Below are 23237 nucleotides of genomic sequence, written 5' to 3'. Positions count from 1 at the left end.
AAGCAACCTAAATGTCCATCGGTAGATGAATGGATAAAGAAGATGTGGTACATATACACAATGGAATACTACTCAGCCATAAGAAGTGGAAAAATCCAACCATTTGCAGCAACATGGATGGAGCTGGAGAGTATTATGCTCAGTGAAATAAGCCAAGCGGAGAAAGAGAAATACCAAATGATTTCACTCATCTGAGGAGTATAGGAACAAAGGAAAAACTGAAAGAACAAAACAGCAGTGGAATTACAGAACCCAAAAATGGACTAACAGGTACCAAAGGGAAAGGAACTAGGGAGGATGGGTGGGCAGGGAGGGATAAGGGGGGGCAAGAAGAAGGGGGATATTAAGATTAGCATGCATGGGGGGGAGGGAGAAAGGGGAGGGTGGGCTGCACAACACAGAGAGGACAAGTAGTGACTCTACAACATTTTGCTAAGCTGATGGACAGTAACCCTAATGTGGTTGTTAGGGGGGACCTGATATAGGGGAGAGCATAGTAAACATAGTATTCTTCATGTAAGTGTAGATTAAAAATTAAAAAAAAAAAAAAAGAAGGAAAGAAAGAAAGAAAAGGGGGATTACTCCTTAACAGGATAAAACTATTGGTAAATCAAAGATCAACGCATGTTTTAAATATCCTTAATGTTGATCACTTAAAGGGTGTCAGGTGATCAGGTATGGAGGTACTTTTTTCTGATAATATTCCTTTCTCTTAATTAAAAAAAAAAATGCATTTACTGTGTGCTGACCTCCAATGAGTTCTGCACAGTGGTATAGAGGGCATGTCAAAGTGTGGGCAAAGGGTCTGTTTGTTTCTATGCAGAAGATCAAGGCCTAGCTTGGCTACCCAGAAAATGAACTAAGATACGATATGAGGAGGAGCTTCCGGCATCAGCACTCTCTGGAGGACTTGTGCCGGGGGATGATCATCAACAAGCCTGCACAGGGATCCGGACGATGCTGCGGTTGTGGCTGCGTCCATCCCACCGTCTCCTGGACTTGCCACTGGAATGAGGAGGGAGATGTGTAGGCTGGCATGTGCATACAGTGAGACAACGAATTTGACCGGATCTGTACTGTTGGAACTCAACCAGGAGTTGGGAGGGGTGCAAGTTGTAGCACTCCAAAATCTCATGACTATAGACTATCTATGGTAAAAAGAACATATGGGATGTGAACAGATCCCAGAAATGGGCTGCTTTAATTTGTCTGATCATTCAAGTACAGTTGGACAATATCCATCATATCATAGATAAATTTTCACAAATGCCTAGGGTGCCTAAATGGTTTTCTTGGTTTCACTGGAGATGGATGGTAATTATAGATTTGCTTTGTTTATGTCACCGTATTCCTATTATGTTAATATGTGTGTGCAAATTAGTTAGTAGTTTAAAACCTACACATACTTAAGGTACTATACAAGAAGATATGTCAAAGAAATAATCGATCCTCCCATGTTTCCTTCATATGCTACATCTATAGCTTTTCTTCTTCCTTCCTAATTACAACCCTTAAATAGAATTCGTGCCTCATATCGAATTTACCGAGTATCATAATTCCTCCAGGTGGTAAAGATACCTCGAGACAAGTGCTGGGCATAGAAGCCACAGGGCATAAATCTGCAAAGAAGTAAAAAGTTAACCTTTGCAAACAATATGTCTTCTCTCTCACTTACCAACTTTACATTTCCCTGTATGGCCCCGGAAGATGACTGGTTAGCCAGAGACGGGTAAGATTCCTCAAGGGAGGAACAACCTAAGACAGGCACAGTCGCAGGGGGGCCATCAGGTGAGAATTTGGGGATCAACAGAGGTGAGGCTCAGAACCTCACCCCCCCTGCTTTGAGAGAAATCTTCCGCATCCGTGGATGTCTTGCTGCCCTTGTCTAGCCTGGATTAATACTTAGTCCATAGGCACACACCTGATCATCTGATCATCTACATTTGCCTTCTTACAGCACTAAACTATGTTTTCTACCTTTATCTTGCATCTACCTACCACTTCAGCATTTTATTAAAAATAAAAATAATAATAATAATAGGAGAAATGTGGGATCAACATATAAATCAAGTACAAAAATCAAACGAATATTCATATTTGACCTGATTGTTTATAGGTCATAATGCATGATCAAAACCGAAAGTTTCTGTGATGAATGCCCTTGTACTGTTCACCATGTAAGAATTTATTCACTATGTAAGAATTCGTTCACCATGTAAGAACTTGTTTGTTATGCTTCAGAAGATTGGAGACTGACGAGAATTAGGCTTGAGATGGATTAATGATTGTACATTGAGCGTTGACCCCCCTGTACTGAATTTTATTGTTGTTAACAACCATTTGATCAATAAATATGAGAGATGCCCTCTCAAAAAAAAAAAAAAATGGGCTGCTTTAATTTGTCTGATTGTTCAAGTACAGTTGGACAATATCCATCATATCATAGATAAATTTTCACAAACACCTAGGGTGCCTAAATGGTTTTCTTGGCTTCACTGGAGATGGATGGTAATTATAGATTTGCTTTGTTTATGTCACCATATTCCTATTACGTTAATATGTGTGTGCAAATTCGTTAGTAGTTTAAAACCTATGCATACTTAAGGTACTCTACAAGAAGATATGTCTATGAAATAATCAATCCTCCCATGTTTCCTTCCATATGCCTCATCTATAGCTTTTCTTCTTCCTTCCTAATTACAACCCTTAAATAGAATTCGTGCCTCATATTGAATTTACCGAGTATCATAATTCCTCCGGGTGTAAAGATACCTCGAGACAAGTCCTGGGCATAGAAGCCACAGGGCATAAATCTGCAAAGAAGTAAAAAGCTAACCTTTGCAAACAGTATGGCTTCTCTCTCACTTACCAACTTTACGTTTCCCTGTATGGCCCCGGAAGATGACTGGTTAGCCAGAGACGGGTAAGATTCCTCAAGGGAGGAACAACCTAAGACAGGCACAGTCGCAGGGGGGCCATCAGGTGAGAATTTGGGGATCAACAGAGGTGAGGCTCAGAACCTCACCCCCCCTGCTTTGAGAGAAATCTTCTGCATCCATGGATGTTTTGCAGCCCTTGTCTAGCCTGGATTAATACTTAGTCCATAGGCACACACCTGATCATCTGATCATCTACATTTGCCCTCTTACAGCACTAAACTATGTTTTCTACCTTTATCTTGCATCTACCTACCACTTCAGCATTTTATTAAAAATAAAAATAATAATAATAATAGAGGGAGAAATGTGGGATCAACATATAAATCAAGTACAAAAATCAAACGAATATTCATATTTGACCTGATTGTTTATAGGTCATAATGCGTGATCAAAATCGAAAGTTTCTGTGATGAATGCCCTTGTACTGTTCACCATGTAAGAATTTATTCACTATGTAAGAATTCGTTCACCATGTAAGAACTTGTTCATTATGCTTCAGAAGATTGGAGACTGACGAGAATTAGGCTTGAGATGGATTAATGATTGTACATTGAGCATTGACCCCCCTATACTGAATTTTACTGTTGTTAACAACCATTTGATCAATAAATATGAGAGATGCCCTCTCAAAATAAATAAATAAATAAATAAATAAGTAGGATATACACATGTAGAGAGTGACAGCGTCCTTAGTGTGGATCTTCTGCATGAGCCAAGTCCAACCTTTTCCTCAAGCTTCAATCCAATGCTACATTCCATCAGAATAAACAGACCTGCCATTCCCTCCAAAAAATGAAAAGAAGAAAGTTCCCTTAATGTCTAGAAATTGTGCTTTTCGTTTTAAAGTAATAACATGTCACAACCAGGTACTACAAAAGAGAAAAGTAACATTCTGGATTGATCTATAACATCTTTGCATTTTATACATAAAATTTGTTATCTGTTAAGAAGCAGTTATCGCTACTCTGTCCCCAAAGCATTAAATATCATTATGGGTTTACGCTGTGCCTTATCTCAGAACTCACCTCTTTCATTGACTAAGTGCAAAGGTGTGCTGGTCTAATCCTAAAAGGGAACACTGTATTCCGTCCCAATATACACAGTGTTCCATTCCTGAATAGGAAGGGAAATGGAAGCATCTTCAAATAGAAACACAGGAGCAGTTAAAGAAAGAAAAAAGGAAAACACTTTCTAATTGGTTGGGGACATAAAAGTTTTGCAAACACTTAAGCAAGTCATACCGTGGATAACTGTGTCTTAAAAAATCTGGTGGATGGGAAATTTCCAAACCCTGAGGGGAACTGAGAGGCAATTCTGCAGGCCCGTGACCTCTCAGGGAATCCTCTTAATTCCGGTAGGAACTCAGGGGAGCAATTTTTGCTTCTTTATTTTTTTTCCCCAAGACCATGTCAAAGACAGTGCCCGAGAAGCAGTGAGGAACATCTCTTCCTCACCTGCCAGAGATGCCCTTCCCCTCTGTCGTAGATGGAGAAGTAAAATTTCGAAGCATTTTGCATTTCTCTTGCCATGGAATGGATTTTTTCCATAGAGAATAGGAGATTGCCACTACTGGAAATTTCAAGGAACTGACATATGGTAAGATCTATCATTCACATTTTGGCATTTTCAGAGAGGATTTTAAAATGTGATATATATTTAAAAGTATGGTGTTGAGGTCCAGGCTTCCAAGTTTAATGTAAGCATGAGTCTATCCTAATACTTGTGCTACTTAAACAAACTTTTGGACCTCAAATATTTATTTTTAATGAAGATTATACATTATCAAGCCCAAAGGATTGAAAAAAAATAATAAATATACAGTGGACAGGACAACATTTGACACATAATATGTGCTCACTGATAAGAAGCAAAGTTTTTCAAAGGGTTAGGAGTAACTGTTACTACAATCTAATGAAATTAGATCTTGCTTCAGTTTTTCATTTTCAAGTAAAATCCAAATAACCATGAAATGCAACAAGTGCATTTTTTTTTCTTAGTTATCCAACAGCATTTTGCTTAGTCTTACTAGTTATATTCTCATTTATCCCTCATTTCATGCTGTCCCCATCCTGATGTTATTGATTACAAAGTGGAACTTTTTGAGACCATATGAAGAATACTGATACGAAATTGCTAATTCAAGTACAGTTTATCATTTATGGAGTTATTTATATATAATGTAGCACTTAATAGTCCCACAACAAAACCTTAACACAGCACAGGGAGAGACATTATGGGGAAGAAAGAGTGTTGTGCTCAAGCCACAGAGCAAAGTATTCTGATGTTAAATATGTCCACTTAATTTACTTTAAGTGCATTTGATGTAAACAACATGAGATTTCTGTTTCAGAATTGTTCAAGAAAGTTTAAATGACTGAAGTTCTGCACTATTTTAGTGCTAGTTATTGCGGTTTTGTCCTCTCTGAAAATGAGCTAAATCACTTAGTCAACGTAAAAGAGAAGGTCAGGCATCCATCAGGAAGAACACCGGTGTTGTTTTTTCCCCCAAATTCTTAAAATACAAATAATAGTATTAAAAAGTCTGTGACTTTAGGAGATTCAGAAGACTAATAGTGAGGGGAGAGAAAAGGATCTGAAATCTCATAAAAACGTCTTTCCCAGATTATCAGGAAAAGGAAAGTGCTTAACTAGACCAACAAAGAATATATATTTTATTGCTGAAGTAAAAAATAATCCTGGATCACAAAATACAGTGTATTTAAGGAACTTAAAAGAAAATTGAGAATTGGTAATGTATTCTTTTACTTAGTGATTATATTTCTTTAGAAAAATACATGCAAATGTGACTGATATGCACATATAGGTATATATAAATGAATATAAAATTCACTGCTTGAAATATAAATACAAAACACTGCTTATAATGGCAACCTTGAACAGAATAAGCTGTTTCGTGTGGGAATATTTGAAATTCAAATGCTATCAAAGTGCACACAGAGGGCGGGTGGACCATGAGAGATGTGGATCTTTATGGAAAGTTTACAGGAGTAAAAAATTTTAGTATAAGATTCTATGTTATATTTGCATCTTAGTTCCACTTATGAACATTGATTATACTGTATAGAAAATAAAACTGTCCTCAAACCCCATCTCTTTACCCTGAACTATATAAGTGATAGGAAATGTGTTATTGTGGGTTTTAAACTTGATTTTTAATTTTAAATTTCCATTAGTTCTATCAAGATCATATTGAAAACAAAAAATCTCTGCCATTATCGTATCTTCCCATCATGAGTTAAAAATTATATTAAAATGTGTATACAAATGGTCAAAGTTATTACCATTTTTCTTCTTTTTCTCATTTAACATATTGTAAAACCACTTTGTCTATGTCCTCACTTTATTAGTGTTTTATTCACAACATTTGTGCAACTGATTTGTAGTAATCTCATTTACATAAATATCTTCCTATTATTGAACATATAGATATTTCTAAATTTTCACTATTATAAATGAAATAACATCATCTTCCATTATAAAACTTAGAGCACCTCATTTCATTTTCAAAGTAATTTTTAGGGTTTGGGTTATAGAATACACATACTTTTCTGTTTTTATTTTTTGGAAGTTTTGCTCTATTAATTTTTTTTTAATTTAGGTATAATTCATATACAATACTATATTGGTTTCGTGTATACAACATAGTGATTCAACAGTTATATACATTATTAAATACTCATCTCACTAATTTAGTTACTGCCAACATAGAATGACGTTACAGAACTATTGACTATATTCTCTATTATATACTTTCATCCCTGTGACTAATTTATATCATGATTTTGCTCCTCTTTATCTCCTTCACCTATTTCATCCACCCACCCTAATCCCTCCCCTGTGGTAACCACCAGTCATCTCTCAGTGTCTAAGAGTCTATTGCTATTTTGTTCATTTTGTTTTGTTTTTTTAGATTCCACATATAAGTGAAATAATATGGTATTTGTCTTTCTCCCCTAGGCTTATTTCATTTAGCATTAAACCCTCTAATTCCATCCCTGTTGTCACAAATGGCAGGATTTCTTTTCTTTATGGTTGAGTAATACTCCACTGTATATATGTACCACTTCTTTTTTCATCTATTGATGGACACTTCACATGTTTATGATTCTGGAAAAATTTGCTACAGTGTTTTACACAAGGATACCACATATGAAGCAGTTTCATTGCAATTTTAGAGTTAATATAATTTCAAAACCCTGATTTTGGAAATATGTATTTTATTGTTTTGATGGATTCAGTTTTCCAGCTCACTTTGTGTGTATAGATACTGTTTAGAAATAATGCTGATATCAATATTATACATGTTCCTTTAGAGTTCTAATTATAAATCATGTTCATAATAACTGTCTCACTTGACTGTCATGGACCAGTGGCTTAAACAAGTGTTATTATATATCTATTTTATGGGAGAGGATCCTGAGGTTTAGTGGTTTCTTTAAGACACATAACTATTAAGTGATGTAACTGCTAGTTTTTTGATACAAAAAACTGGACAATTATTATATTATTTTTAACTAATTTTTTATTTTGCAATACTTTTGGATTAGTAGACAAGTTGCCAAGCTATAGAGAGTTCCTGTATACTCCTCACTGAGTTTTCTCTACTATTATCATCTTACGTTACCATGATTATATGTGTTAAAACTATGACATTAACATTGACATATTACTCTTAAGGAGACCCCAGATTTTATTCATATTTTACTGATTTTTCCACTACTGTAATTTTCTGCTCTAAGATTTAGCCCAGGACAATACAAGCATTACTACAATTACCTTTTGAATGGCTTAAAATCATAAACCTTGTGATCATAAACCACAGGATACTGTACTCTTCCACTGTGAGAGTTTCAAGACTAATTTTGGAAATTCTTTTTGTATGAAAAAAGAAAGGGTTTGTTTGTTTATAGCTACTGAACATTTTAATTCTAAAATGGTATTACTCTTAGAAACTCTACAAATAAGGGACTTCAAGAGCCTAAGACTTATTCAATCACTAGATTAATACAGAGCTGAGGTCTTCCTCTCCGCGTCCTCACCCAATTTGTTTTTTGTACAATGCTACCTGAAAAATAAATGCACACCTGTTGGTCTGAGGGCCACAATAATTTATTAAGGATGTTTAAAAGTGTTGCACATTTAAACAATACCATATCTGCCCTCTGACCAAAAATATTTTATGTTTGAACAAATAAAAGGAGGAGTAAAAGTATTTAACAGCTGTGGTCATGGTAAAGCAGGGATTATAGTAAAACCATTGTCATTTGTGCTGTGTCAGGGGTTCTGGGGGGTGTTCTCACTATTCATCCTGATTTTTCTCCTACACTTCTGTGTAACTGTATTTATGTATATTTCCTTATCTGATTCTCACAAGTACCCTATAAATAGGCATTATTATTATACCCTGTTACAAAGGAAAAATCTGAGTCTTTGTTAATTTTAAGTAACTTTTCCATCACTTGATGTAACTGAATAGAAGAGCCTGAGGTTCCAAACCTGGGTGAACTGGAGCTGATGTTCTTATTCATTTCATTTCGTTGTTTTTCCTGCTTTGACCCCAGGATAAGCTGATCGCTGCTGGATCATGTACTGATAATCTTTACTTCTTAGTAAATGGTTATTAACTGATCCAATGACCTTATAGGGCTTGTTTAACACTTGATTTCTTGGTGACAGCTTGTAGCTGGATATAGAGTTCTATTGCAGGCATTGTTTAGGAGTGTCTAGTACCCTGGAAACATAATGGAAATCATTATTTTAAAGTAAGGAAAAAGACAGATATTAGTATGTACAATTGTATATTTGTTAGTTTTATTAGCATTGTGAATTGTTTTGTTAACTAAGTGGCATTCATAAAAATCAGATTAATTCTCACATGAAAGCCCCATTATTCTTTTATACACCTATTTAACAAATATAGATTATATGAATACATATGCACAGAAACATCTGCCACTTGACAAATTTATGTTATATGTACAGGTGAGAGCACAATCATCCTTCAGAGCAGTGTCTTGAAATGGAAAATTAAGTCAAAAGATGGAATAATTATCTGAATGACTCATGGAAAAGCTTTCTGTGGGTAAGGTGGCTGGCTTTCAAATTGAGAAAATAGTAAGTACAATTGGTAAGGACATTTTACCATAAGCAACATTTTTACAGTTTACATTTTGACCCTTATAATCCTGTGAGATGAGCAGGTGGGTTTATTGCTTACCTATGTGGTTGTTTTCAATCTGTATCTGCAAATAACTGGGCCATTACCTTCTGAATCTACATTGTTTGTTCTGTGTCCTTCATCAAGGGACCTCATTCAAACATGAACAAAGGAATCAGAAGGCTTTTCAGAAGGCTTTAACTTCTACAGGTAGATGGAGACAGTAGAAAGGTCACCCCTGCTCTGAAGTTCTTGCTAGAAAGGGAAAATCCTTGCTCCTATCTCTGTTGATTCAGTGGGAAGGACTTGGATGTTAAGAGTCATAGGTTCTGTGTTAATTTCCAGATCCAGCATCTGTTATTTGTTTGGCCTTTTCTCTTTAGGCATGAATTTCCTACCAGTAAAGTAGGGATAATAAGACCTAACATGGACTGCGCCTTAGGTACTAGGCCCTGAACAATTGTTCTCATTCTATTATTTAACTTATTCATTATGACAACACTCTGAAGTGGGTATTTATTATAAACATGCTTATTTTAAAATGATGAATGAGGGGGAAAAAAACAACACATGCATCCTTGTTCTATGTTAGAATAGAGGAACACACTTTTCCATAGATTTTTCTTTTTTTATAAGGAATGAATTAATTCATCTTAAATGCCCAATTCAATTCAGACTTTTAGAGAAATGGGGGAGTAGCCATGAATTTTGTATGCTTCATAAGCTGGATGTTATTCCTTCTTCTATTTGTACATAAGGCAGTCTCCCGATCAGGGATGGCTGGCAAGTCACCCTTGCCCCCACTCTGCTGATGGCAGGCATGACCAATAGATTGCTGTCCTCCTTTCCTCAGAATTTAGATGTGGCTTCAGAATCCTTCTCAACAATTCACTCCAGTAACCTGCTACTAAGTGACAAGAGGTGGCAGTTGAGAAAAACACTATTCATCCCTATCACATGTAGATACTTCCCTTCCCCTATATTGAAGCTTTGGCTATATTAAAATATTTAATAAGTTTTCTTCTCAATTCTGCCTGACCTCCACTATCATCTTCAACAGATTTCTAATGTTGTGTTCTCAATGGCAGTAGAAACACATAAGATAATATTTCACATGAATGCACCACCTTCTTGATGACTATGATAATACCAACCATAAATTGGTCTGAGATGAATTTTTCTTTCTCATGTTTGTGGCTTCCACATGCCCACAGTGACAGCTTTTAGCTTTACCTTGGAGATTATGCAAAATCAAAGTTTTGTAACTGAATTTGTCCTCCTGGGGCTTTCACAGGATCCCAATGTCCAGAAAATAGTGTTTGTTGTTTTCTTGGTCAGCTACATTGCAACTGTGGGGGGCAACCTGCTCGTTGTGGCAACTCTCATCAGCAGTCTGACACTCCTTGGCTCCCCCATGTACTAGTTCTTGGTTTTCCTGTCCTTCCTGAATGCATGCTTATCCACTGTCATTGCCCAGAAGATGATTGTGGACTCTCTCTATGAAAGGAAAACCATCTCCTTTAAAGGCTGCATGACCCAGCTCTTTGCTGAGCACTTTTTTGCTGGGGTGGAGGTGATTGTCCTCATGGCCATGGCCTTTGACCGTTATGTGGCCATCTGCAAACCCTTGCACTACTCTTCTATCATGAACTGGCGGCTCTGTGGCATTCTGATGGCAGTAGCCTGGACAGGAGGCTTCCTACATTCCATGATACAAATTCTCTTTACTTTCCAGCTGCCTTTCTGTGGTCCCAATGTCATTAATCACTTCATGTGTGACTTGTACCCATTACTGGAGCTCACCTGCACTGATACTCATATCTTTGGCCTCTTGGTAGTCACCAACAGTGGGTTCATTTGCATCATAATCTTCTCTTTGTTGCTTGTCTCCTATGGTGTCATCTTGCTCTCTTTGAGAGCCCATAGTACTGAAGGCCAGAGGAAAGCTCTCTCCACCTGCGGATCTCACATTGCTGCTGTGGATTTGTTCTTTGTCCCATGCTTTCTCCTTTGACAAAATGGTGGCAGTATTTTACACCATCTTAACTCCCTTACTTAACCCTTTGATTTATACTTTCAGGAATAGGGAAGTGAAAAATGCCATGAGGAAAGTATGGAACAGAAAAATGGTGGTTTCTAATGAAAAATAAAGCATTCAACTTTGAAAAAAATTTTAAAGTTAAGGGAGAAAAAGTCAAATTCTCTAGACAAAAACTTTATGTGGATGGGCCTTCTTTGACAGAAGGTAATGATGTAATGTAAAAAATGGAGTAATACTGGGTTAGGAACAGTGTTTTCACTGACGTCGCATATCAACTCTGATTTGGCAACTCAGTATCTTCCTATGTGAATTACAAGAGATGAATTTTGTGCTTACTTAGAATCTAAAAATTAAAAAAAAAAGATTGAAAAGAGGAGCTTATCAGACCTCTTGCCATTCATTCCATGTTTTGAAAAAGCTTTAGGGAGGGATGGGAAAACATCTTAGAGATTAGAAACAGAGGCACTCAAATTATTTCAAGAATATGAGAAGAACACTGACCTCAGTGACTGAAGAGAAAAAAAATCAGAACTCAGGATCAGAAGAGATAAGGTCATTCTTGAACCTTAACTGTGCGTGTTTTTGTATCAGTGATTATTCTTTGTTTTTAAAAATAGCCACTTGAACATTGGGTTCTATGGCCCCCTCCTCCCCGCCAGCGACTCCATTTGTTGAGAGCACTTATCAGTTTCTGATATACTACATTAATTACTTACCTTTTGGCCTGCCTTTTCTCGTAGACTAAGCTATGAGGCAGGGAATTTTTCTCTCCCTTTGGTTCACTAATGTATCAGTAGTGTCTACAACAGCCTGCAGTCGAAGCTTATTAAATATCTGTTGAATACATGAATAAATGAGATACCTTCCCATATTCAAATTTTAACTTCTCTCTAACACTAATACACTAAAATGTCATGTTTGGAGAAGGAATGTAGTTATTGCTGATATTAGCCCTTAGATCTCAAAGATAACTTTAATTCTTGCCTTGGCATAGCACGAAAATAATGCCAGTCTTCTCAATCCATTCTTCTTTTTTTAATTGAAGTATAGTTAATAAACAATCTTATACTGATTTCAGGTGTCCAACACAGTGGTTCCAGTTGCCCATATTATTAAATCCTCACCCCAACTAGTATGGTTACTATCTGTCAACATAGGAAGATGTTACAGAATTACTAGCTATATTCTCCACGCTGTACTACCATCCCTATGACCAACTTATATTGAGAGTTTTTGTGCTCCTCTATCCCCCTCACCCTACCTACCAACCCAACCTACCAACCCACCCAACCCTCTGCCATGGTTACTACCGGTCACTTCTCAGTGTCTTTGAGCCTATTGCTATTTTATTCGTTTTGTTTTGTTTTTTTAGAATCCACATATAAGTGACATCATACGGCATTTGCCTTTTTCTGCCTGGCTTATTTCACTTAGTGTAATACCCTCTAGCTCCATTCATGTTGTCACAAAAGGCAGGATTTCTTTCTTTTTTATGGCTGAATAATATTCCTTTGTATATTTGTACTACCTCTTCTTTATCCACTCATCTGTTGATGGACACTGGTTGCTTTCATATTTTGGCTATTGTAAATAATGTGGCAATAAACCTAGGAGTGCATGTATCTTTTTGAATCAGACATTTTGTTTTCTTTGAGTAAGCTTGTAGAAACAGAGTTACTGGACCATATGGTATTTCTATTTTTAGACTTTTGAGGAACCTCCATACTGTTTTCCACAATGGCTGCACCAATTGACATTCCCACCAACAGTGTAAGAAGGTTCCCTTTTCTCCACATTCTTGCCAACACTTTTCATTTCTTATCTTTTGGCTAGTGGCCATTCTGACTGGTGTGAGTTGCTATCTCATTGTGGTTTTGATTTATACTCCCTAATGATTAACAATGTGGAGCATCTTTTCATGTGGCTATTGGTCATCTGTATTATTTTGTTGGAAAAATGTCTATTAAAAGTCCTCTGCCCATTTTCAATAGGGTTATTTTTTGTTGTTGAGTCATTTGAGTTCTATATATATTTTGGATGTTAACCCCTCTATCCATTCTTTTTATTTTTCATTCTCTATCCCTTCTTTTATTTCCTGGAAAAATAAATGTTGCTCTCAGTGATCTTTTACTCCAAAAGCATTTCTGATCCCAATAAAATTATCTATTGCCTCAAGTTTGCATTTTATTAGTTGGGCTAAATATAGCCAGAGTTTCAAAATTATTGACTGAAAACCTGATATTAGTAAGATACAAGTAAATGAGCAGAGTTCAGTTTAGGGCATTAATTCATCTTAAGCTGACATGTGAGACAGAGGTATAACAAACTTGAAATGTTGCAAAGCTAATGTTTGCTTGGTGATTTTGTGACAATTTTATGAAATTGTGAATTATATTATAAAAATCAACACCTCCTGGATGAGATCATACGTATGAAAAGGGCAACAACTGACATAAAAAATAGAGCTAATGTCATAATCATCTTTACAAAAAAGGAAGATGTCCACAGGAGCAAGATTCCCAGCTTGGAAATAAAGAACAAAATATATAAAGGAAGCCAAATTCTTCATTAGGTGTCAATCAGGTAGAGAGAACCCTAGTGCAAACAAGTGTTTCACTGGTGGGTAAGACTGACCAGGCGCCTGGTGGGCACACTTCTGGGTTAATGTTTCGGGCCTTGGCTACTTGGATTGTACCTTTATCTAGTAAATTTTGCATGGTAATTAGGTTTACTGTAGAGATTTTCCTCTTGGGAGACAAAGATATTGGCTAGTGACTGGGGTAAGAACTTTGGTATTCTTACATTATTATGTTTCTCATTAAATTCACATTCCGGTTTCACAACTACTAACTAATGAGTATGGACAAGAGGAACCAGTTCATGTGGGAGTGTTCAATGTGTCTACGTCTGAGAATGAACATAAGACTATTTTCCTATAGATCCAAGGCTTGGACTCTGAAGCATGGCAGGTGACCCCACACAATGCCACCTTGAGAGGTGACTGCATGAGCACATCTCCTTGGACCGAGGAGCCTGATGGACATTCACACTCTGATAATGAAAGTTTGGAAGATTTATTTTAAGCTCACACTCTTAACTGGAAAACTCTCTCAATGTACAGATCCTATGATGAGACAGGAACTTCCTGGTTTGTATAAGGCATCAGTCATTAAAGTATTTGCCTTGCTAGCTTTGCCACAAATCTGCATTGCTATAAACTGCTGTGGATTAGTATTGCTATATAAAAAGAAGGGAAGAAAAGAGAGAAAAGTAGAAATGGAGACAAGATTATGGAAGGGAGAAAGCTTTTTTGCCTTGAGTTTTGGGAATGTCCTCAGGGCAAAAGTGTTTATGGAAGGCCACTGATGATCAAGAGAAATTTCTTTTCATATGTTATATTAAAACTCTAAAATAAAATCAAGGGTTCTTGTGACATTAAATACCATTTCAATGCTGGTGACTGTCATTTATATCTCCACTCCAGATTTCTCATTTGAATGCCAGTCTTGTATACTGAATTACCTGCTTGATACCTTCCTTTAAATATCTAATAGGTATCTTCATATTTATTGACTGATAGTTCTTGCCCCAAATGTACTCTACCTGTAGCCTTCCCATGGAAATTTTGTCTATTCAGTTTCAAAACATAGAGCCAAAAACATAGAATTAAATGAGCTGATGACACAGCTCACACCTAACCCATTATAAAAAAAATTGATTGCCTTCAAAATATACACTGAATAATAGCCAAAGCAATCCTGAGAATTAAGAATAAAGTGGGGGGGATTATGCTCCCCAACTTCAAGCTCTACTACAAAGCCATGGTAATCAAGACACTTTGGTACTGGCACAAGAACAGACCCATAGACCAATGAAACAGACTAGAGAGCCCAGATATAAACCCAAGCATATATGGTCAATTAATGTATGATAAAGGAGTCATGAATATACAATGGGGAAATGACAGCCTATTCAACAGCTGTGTTGGCAAAACTGTACAACTACATGCAAGAGAATGACACTGAATTATTGTTAACCCCATACACAAAAGTAAACTCAAAATGGATCAAAGACCTGAATGCAAGTCATGAAACCATAAAACTCTTAGAAGAAAATACAGGCAAAAATCTCTTCAATATAAACATGAGCAACTTTTTTCTGAACACATCTCCATTGGTCCCTGAAGAAAATAAAAAATGAACAAATGGGATTAAATAATGCTAAAAAGCTTCTGTATAGCAAAGGACACCATCAAAAGAACAAAAGGCATCCTACAGTATGGGAGAATATATTTGTAAATGACCTATCTGACAAGATGTTTACATCCAAAATATATAAAGAACTCATACACCTCAACATGCAAAAATCATATAACCCAATTAAAAAATGGGTGGAAAAAAATGGGTGGAGGATATGAATAGATACTTCTCCAAAGAAGAAATTCAAATGGCCAACAGGCACATGAAAAGTTGCTCCACATTGCTAATCTTCAGAGAAATGTAAATTAAAACCGTAATGAGATATCACCTCACATCAGTTAGGATGGCCAATATCTAAAAGACAAACAACAACAAATGCTGAAGAGGATGTGGAGAAAGGGGAACCCTCCTACACTGCTGGAGGGAATGTAAGCTAGTTCAACCATTGTGAAAAGCAGTATGGAGGTTCCTTCAAAAACTGAAAATAGAAATACCATTTGACCCAGAATTCCACTCCTAGGAATTTACCCAAAGAAAACAACTTCTCAGATTCAAGAAGACATATGCACCCCTATATTTATCACAGCACTATTTACAATAGCCAAGATATGGAAGCAACCTAAGTGTCCATCAGTAGATGAATGGACAAAGAAGAGGTGGTACATATACACAATGGAATACTATTCAGCCATAAGGAAGAAACAAATCTTACCATTTGCAACAACATGGATAGAGCTAGAGGGTGTTATGTGTAGTGAAATAAGTCAGAGAAACACAAGTCCCAAATGATTTCCTTCATTTGTGAAGTATAACAACAAAACAAAACTGAAGGACCAAAATAGCAGCAGACTCACAGACTTCAAGAAAGGACTAGTGGTTACCAAAGGGGAAGGGTGGGGGAGGGTGAGTGGGGAGGGAGGGAGAAGGAGATTGTTGGGTATCATGTGTGTGTGGGGTCATGGGGAAGGCAGTGTAGCCTAGAGAAGACAAATAGGGACTCCGTGGCATCTTACTACACTGATGAACAGTGATGCAATAGGGTATGGGGGTGGACTCGATAATAAGGATGAAAGGTAATGTAATAACCACATTGTTTTTCTTGTGAAATCTTCATAAGAGTGTATATCAATGATACCTTAATAGAAAGTATATATGCTGAATATATTTTTCCACTAGCTTTCCTACTAGCCTGATCTTAGCTGCCATCATCTCTCACTTAGGTCACAGCCATAAACTCTAAGAATTCTTCCTACTTCTACTCTTGTTCTGCTAAGTCTATTTTTAGAACAGCAGCCAGAGGTCCCTTTTACAAGTACAGTCAAATCAGGACATTTCTCTCCTTAAAATTCTGTAGTAGTTCAGCAAAATCCTTGCAGTGATTTGACATTCTGTGGCCTCTTCGGCTCTCCTGGCACTTACACACTGTTCCCTTGGCCCCAGCCACACTGGCCTCCTACAAGGCTTTCACTTTGTGGCATTTGCCTCACCTGTTTTTCCTGCTTAACTTACTCTTACAGTAAGGTGCTCGGCTGACAGCTTCACTGTGCATCTCGTTCTAGTGTCTCCTCACAGAAGCCTCTGTTATGCCCAGTGTAACACAGTGTTTCCCTTATCACTCCTGGTCCACTTATCTTACTCTATTTTTTCTTTTTTTGATAGCATTTGTCATCTTCTAACATACTATAACTTATTTACTGTATTTATTGTTTATTGTCTGTTCCCACTAGAATCTAAGTTCCAGGAAGGCATGGATTTCTGTTCTTTTCAGGAACATATACCAACCAGGTTGCAGAGTGCTTTGACTATAGCAGAACCTCATTACGTGTTTGAGGTCATTGTTAACTGAGTCCTTAGTATTTGGTGATTCTAAACCAGGAATCCTAATGCCACAGCCTGTTGGTTTCTATAAGACTTCTTTACTTTGTCTTTTCTCTTGAATGATAATTTAAGAAGATACATGTGAGTATACTATAGGTCTCCTGCTGATGAATTTATATACAGTTACAGCTGCATAATTTCAGTGCCAGAATGTGATTACTGATAGGGTAGCTCCAAATGCTGCTACATAGTGACTGAAGGCTAGGAAGCAAGTATATGTGAACTCAAGCAAATTATTAAACTTGCAGTCTGGTTTATATCACAGGCATTTTTTTATTTGGTCAAGATGAGCAAGTCCGTGAGAGGCTTCCCTTCTCTGGGCATTAACAGAATTTAGTGTTGCCTTGTATGTCTGAAGATCAGACACTGATGCACAGGTGCCCCAGAGTGAGGTGAAAGGTGTGTTAACTAACACTTGCTGTGGCAAACATTTCACAGTACATACGTGTACCAAATTATCCCACATACACCTTAAACTTACACAATGTTATATGTCAATGATAGTTCAATAAAGCTGGAACAATAACAAAACAAGATGCAACCCTGATGGGTGATTTCTGAGCTTTTCTCCTTACATATCTATTTAATGAACTTCAAACTCCAGTGTTCTCAGTTCTGATAGTCAATGTCGACCTATATCCCTAGTGATGGAAAAATATTAAAAATGTTGGGTAAGGAAATTTCATCTTTGCATGTGACATACAACATGAGAAATCCAAGTACCCTTCCAAAAGTATAGCACTATTACGAAGAGGAGTGGTGCATATTAGGTGGTCAATGAATATTTGTTGATTCAATAAAAATACATAAATGGACTTCTACTCCCAGGTGAGGTTCAACAGCTTGTCATGAACTAGAAAAGCCAGATGCAAAAGGAAATCACTGGTATGAGGTACTGGAGACCTGTTGAGGCATCTAGAATCAAAAGAGAGAGAATCCCAGAGAGATAAGACCTTTAATAAAGTGAGTTGAATTCGGTGGCTGTTTTTATCCTGGAAACATTTGTTGACTCTGGGCATAGACAGGAAGCTGAGAATCTGGGCTTTTCACTGGTTGGGGGGTGTGGAGTTGGGGTGAGGCAAAGTCAGAGCAGAGCTTTTGGAGGTAATTTTGGAGAGCCTCAACCATGCATTATTTTTTCCCTCAGGACATTTTCCCAGTGCTAGAAACTGTACAGGGTTTGTTATGGGTTGAAATTGTATCCCCACAAAAGATGTTGTAGTCCTAATCCCCAGTAGCTATAAATGTGAATTTATTTGGAAAGGCGGTTTTTTGCAGATGATCAAATTCAGATGAGGTCACTAGGATGGGCCTTAATCCATTGTCACTGATGTTCTTACAAAAAGGGGGAATTTGGATACAGACATGCATGTAAGAAAAATGCCATGTGAACGAGGACAGAGATTGGGGTGATGCATCTACAAGCCTTGGAGCCCCAAAGTTGGCCAGCAAACCACCAGAAGTGAGGGGAGAGGCTGGGAACAAATCATCCCTCATATGCTTAGAGGGAACCATGTAATAAAACCAAATAATAAAAAGCAGAAGGCAAAGAAACACAGTGTAAACATGAAGAGAACGCAAGCAAAAACAAAATCTGGTTCTTTGAAAAAATAATAAAATTGATAAACTCCTACTATGTGGTAGCAGGTGCATGAATGTATACATTTGTCAAAAGTTATCTGTTCATGCAAAAATAGTATATTTTATTGTATGCCAGTTGTACCTTGAGAAGTTGATTTAAAAATAAAAAATACGTAAAAACAACTTTTCTTTCCATTTTTTCTCTTGTTCCTCTATCTGACTTACTGATTTCAAAATAGTTTAGAAATTTTAGAAATTTTTGTTAGTAGATTTCAGTGAAATTAATTGCATTGTAATATGCTTTATCAGTATCATTAGGATTTATAATAATTACTATAAAATTAAATACTGCTTAAAATACTCTTATGCTAAGGTGCTTATATTATATCTAATATTTATATTAATTTACATTTAATTATACAATTAAATATTATATCTAATAATTATAATATCCATTTTCTAGAATAGGAAACTAAGAGAAGTTAAGGAACTTTCCTAAATTCACAGAAACATCAATCATGACTCTAGAATTCAACTATATCACATCTTTTTTGAACCTTTTCCTAGACTCAGAGCTTTGTCTGCCATAAGAAATGATTTGACTTAAAGGGCAGAGCATTTGGTAACTTGTACTAGTCTATAGTGCCTTTAAAAGTGTGTCTTTCCCTTAGAGGAGAGTGCATGGGTAGAGCACTTGAGAACTGAACTAGGAGAGTCCTTTTAGAGGGACTCGGGGGAGAGGAGAGCTCTGAGCACAGAATCCGTCTGTTGACAGTCTGGGATTAATTGGCCCCATGGTTTTCTGTGATCCTGGATTAACTGAGCTAAGTAGCTTGCTGAGCAAATCCTTCAGGGTTGGGTGAAATGATGGAATCCTTGTCCCTCCAAAGGCTGGGCTTCTGTGAAATTTTATAAGATCCCTATAAATACCTGACAGAGGAAGAAGAAATGTTTAATTCACATGCTTTGCCAGGGAATGTCTGGGGTCATGGAACTGGCTTTATAGAAGTTTCTATTACAGAGTAGTGGGGATATTTCCTTTTTATTCTAGAAAGTTCTAAGAGTTTAATTCTGTGGCTAAATTCTGCCAGTATTACAGACCCTCTTGAAGAGTCTAACTCAGGCCTTGTAGGAGGCTTTAGCTAACTGTGGCATAGAGTCTCTCCCTATAGATTCCGCAGGAAGCACAGTGGAGCTATCTAAAGTGTGATTTACATGTTGCAAACACACTGTATGTAATTGCCCTCAAGATAAATCAGACCTGAAAATGAAAATTATGAGTTTCCTATATATATAGCATCTCTTTTGTTAAAAGAAAAGAGGTAATCTTTTCAAGACTGACTGAACGATTTCCTTTTTCCTGCCCCCCTTTTGGAACGGGGTTTTGGAGCATTTGCCATCATCCAGTTTTGTCTCCTAAGAAACCTGAAGCTCGAGGAATGAAAGTATTTCCTTCAGTGATGAGAAGATTCAGATGTGTCAAGATTCCCCTGCTTTCACTGGCCTGTGCTTCATGCAGCAGCTTCCCAGGCCCAGTTCTTGTTGAGGGGGCAGTATAGTATCCTATGCTTGCAGACTTATTCTTTGCAAAGCTAAAGGTCAGAAAAAGGTAGGGATATATACTGATGATATGCAGTCAATACTGATTATGCCATGTTCTTATGATTCTATGACACTGACTGTCCTGATATTAATGATCTAATTAGCTCTGAAGGACCCACTGACCCTGCATACAGCCAAAAGTTGCAGTCTTCTTCTGGGGCTGGAGTGAGGGCTAAGAAGAGAAAGAGAGGAATGAGTTGCAAAACTCTTCAGTGAAACCTTAGGCAACCTGCTCTTTACTTTAGAGTGGTTCTTTGCTCACCCTTGCGCTTCATCTCTGGCTTTTTCCCACCAAGATTTTCCCCTTGGGCTCTGATTCCTTCCCTCATTCTCTGACCTCTATATCCCCTCCTCGTCACTATTACTTTTCAAACATATATATAAAATGCTGATTCTCACTAGCTCCATCCTGAAGATTGTATCCATTTGATGGTTAGGACATCTACTGAGCAGGTCAGTAGTTTTCTTTTTCCCTTATTTATGGTTCCTTGGCCTTATGTTTTATGCTGGCTACACTGAGTGTCTGGGGTCTGATGATTTGTGTGATAGTGTGGGTGGAGTGTTGGAGAGAGAGCAGTTGCCATGGAACTCAAAGGCTTGTGGACCTGTTCTGATCCTGTTTCCTCTTTTACTGCTCTCTACTAAACCCTGACTTCCAGCTTAGTGCACAAATGGAACAACCTGAACTTGCCCTATTTGATATTATGAAATCAAATGAACAAAAGATGGTACAGAAAAAATTAAAGGACTTCATTATTCGATGATAATCTCACACACACACACTCACACACACACACACACACACACACACACACAAACAAACACACACTTTAACAGTGGAATGCCATTAGCAAGAAAGTTATTTGGATGGAGAGACCTGCAAGGTTTTGCTGAGGAGATGGCATTGAACCTGGACTCTCTGTACATAGATAGCAATGGAGACTGGAGGTCATGTCAGAGGAAGGTCATTTAGTCACTAAGAAATATGGAAAATTCAGAGAATGAGACCGTCAGTATATTCATGAGGGACACCAAGTCTTCGGCGTGGCTGGAGCATGCATGAGCAGAAACACGGGAGGAACAGAGGTAAGCTAGACGATGGCACAGGCCTTGAAAGTCGTGGTATTTCAGCCATTGCATTTAAAATCCATAGTAACTAGTTTATTATATTCATGACACATCATATTTTTAAATGCCCACTTTTCCTTTTCAAAACATAGCAAGGAAGTAAAAAAGGGAAACGATGGAAAGAATGTGGAGAAGAGCAGTTATCTGAAATTGTGTCCTTTCTTAGAAACATAGTCTACTTAAAGAATTCTAAGATTGGCCATTTGTAATACTGATGTTTGTCAAACACCAGCCTGATTTTGTGGTATGTATGAGCTAATAATTCTCACAATGAAAACCCACATAAATATCTCACTAAGTCTTATTTTTCTTCCACTAAATGATGTGAAAACTTTATTTAGAATTTAGAGAGTATTAAATATTGTGTGAAAGGAATTATTATGTTCTATATTTGGGAATCTAAAGTGATCCTGTTTTTAGGGTAGTGTAAACGCTATATATGATATTACATTATGATGGATACATGTCATTATACACTTACCCAAATCCATAGAATGTCCACCACCAAGAGCGACCCGGAAGTAAACTATGGACTTTGGGTGGTTCTGCTGTGTCATTGCAGGTTCATCAGTTACAACGTACCCACCACTCCGGTTCTGGATGTTGATAATGACACATTATGCATATGTGGGGCACAGGCTATTCAGGACATTTCTGTACCTTTCTCTTTATTTTGCTGTGAACCTAAAACTGCTCTAAAAAGAGTTTCAGTGATCCTATTAAGCTGAGGGGAAGTTTAATTTTGCTACCTCCTCCCACTTACAGATCCTTCTCTAGAAAGGAAGCAACAAGCCTGAGTCACTGCTGAACTGTACTCGGGATGCCTGCAGGACCAGTCTATTTTGTTGGGGCCATGGTGAATCCACTTGTACGCTTTCCACTGTTTCTAAGTTTCGGGGCTGCAAAGACACGTGTCTGCAGTGGAACTCTGACTTTTTGAAGGAGGTAAGCACTTCATTACAGATAAGCTCAAAGTTCATTTGGACTAAATTTAGAAAAAAGGAAGATGACTAAATTTTGTGAAACTGAAACAGCTCAGTGATTTTTGTTCTTAGGTGCTGAATAAATCTCAGTAAAATTTGCTCTCGTGTTTTGTATGCTCCCAAATTTTACATTTCACCAATACAAATATATTTAAACTTTATAATTTTTTTTTCAATGGCCTTTGGCTAGCAGGAAAACTTAATTTTCCAAGTTTTCTACAACAGCTTGGAATCTGGCTGAGCTAGAGGTTTGTTATTGATCTTCTATTTGCTTGATAAAGCATTTGCTTCATAATCTCCATTAAAAGTTTGATTTCATTTCTTTAATCCCAAAGCTCATTACTCAGATTTTCACACCTGTGGATCCCAAACTTCTTCACACTAAAGGCCTATGTTATTTCTCCTTTCCTCTCTTCATGGCTTCTCAATCTTGGTAGAATGAAAAATGTTAAATGGTGTCTATTTTTCATTCCCTAAACACAAAAGCTCTGGTCCAATACAGTAAGTTTCTGCATAACAGATCTGGGAAAGCTTTTGACATCCAAAGATTTACAAAGATTCGTAAGGAATTTAAAGGCAGTTGCATGTAACAGGATGGTGTAGAAACAAGGAAATCAGATTCAGCCCACTGATCCCCAAGAGGTCACTAGTTCTCTTCTCTCTGCAGATTAATCCTTTGTCAACTGCATTTTACCTACAGCCACTAGC

The 23237-nt window shown here is 37.2% G+C and overlaps 1 pseudogene; it reads left to right on the top strand.

The window, feature by feature from the left end:
• The first annotated feature begins 10360 nt into the window (after nt 1-10360).
• Nucleotides 10361-11267, top strand: LOC140850131 (olfactory receptor 4C15-like; annotated as a pseudogene).
• The last annotated feature ends 11970 nt before the right edge of the window (nt 11268-23237 follow it).

This window comes from Manis javanica, chromosome 6, assembly GCF_040802235.1.
Source record: "Manis javanica isolate MJ-LG chromosome 6, MJ_LKY, whole genome shotgun sequence".
Lineage (NCBI taxonomy): Eukaryota > Metazoa > Chordata > Mammalia > Pholidota > Manidae > Manis > Manis javanica.
Note: the sequence above shows the minus strand (reverse complement) of the source record. Positions and strands in the feature narration are given on the sequence as shown.